The following is a 1,225-nucleotide window of genomic DNA, read 5'->3' on the forward strand; positions in this document are numbered from 1 at the left end:
TTCCCTTCTTTTTACTTTGTACCTCTCATACGATTCCCTCGTCCTAATTTGTAGCCAATCTATGAATGCCTGTTTCTTCTCTTCTAAACCCTTCTTTGCTTCCTCATCCCACCACTCACTACCCTTCTTTCTATTTCCTCCTGTCCTCCTTGTTCCACACACCATCTTTGCACACCTTGTGACTCACTCCTTGAACCTTCCTCTTCCACTCCTAGTTCTACTCTATCCTTCACTCCCTCCCACTCCTCTCTTAGCTTATTCTTATACTCCTTCTCATTTTCTTTCTCATTTAAGCAGTTCACTCTAAGTACCTCCCTACCTTCTGCCCTTTTCTTCTTTCTCCTCCTATCCTCCACTCTCAACTTACCTTCCACCAAAAATTGATCTGATATTCCCCCACTCTCTCCCCTTAGAACGTGTGCATCCTTAACTTTTCCTACTATACTCCTGGTTACCACTATATAGTCCATTAACGCTCTATCTGCCACCCTTCCATCCACCACCCTCTCCCATGTGTACTTATGCTTGACTTTCTTCTTAAACACTGTATTTGCTATCATCAACTCTCTTTTGAGACACATCTCCACCATCAACTCTCCACTACGATTTTTCCTGGAACTCCACACTTCCCAATAACTCCATCTATTGGTTCATTTCCTACCCTAGCATTAAGGTCACCCAATACAACTACATTGACATTTCTCCCTAATCCTTCTATGCACTTATTTAAATCCATCCAAAAAGCACCCCTTTCCTCTACACTCTTCTCACTACCAGACACCCATATGCACTTACAAAAACCCACATCTCCCTTCCCAGCTTCACCTTCATCCGCATCAACCTTGATGCAACCTCCTTCCACTCCACTACACGCTTACTTATCTCTTCACTTACTAGTATAGCCACCCCTTCTCTCCCTCGTCCACTCTTCACTCCTGAGTACCTCCCGGCTACACTCCCAAACTCACACTCGCCCCTCCCTTTCAACTTAGTTTCACTCAATGCCAACACATCCATCTTTCTTCTCACAAACATACATCTATCGCTTCCCTTTTACTCTCATCTGTACCACATCCATGCACATTAAAAGACCCAAACCTTATGGTACTGGTTGGAAAACTCCTAGACCCTCTTACGTCTTTACTTTTTTAGAAATGTCCCGTTTGGGGCTACAGGTAGCAGGATTCCTAGTCCTATCCCCGTCCCGTTTTTTGTCGCCTCTTAC

This window comes from Oratosquilla oratoria, chromosome 18, assembly GCF_046742065.1.
Source record: "Oratosquilla oratoria isolate Oo_2021 chromosome 18, ASM4674206v1, whole genome shotgun sequence".
NCBI classification, from domain to species: domain Eukaryota; kingdom Metazoa; phylum Arthropoda; class Malacostraca; order Stomatopoda; family Squillidae; genus Oratosquilla; species Oratosquilla oratoria.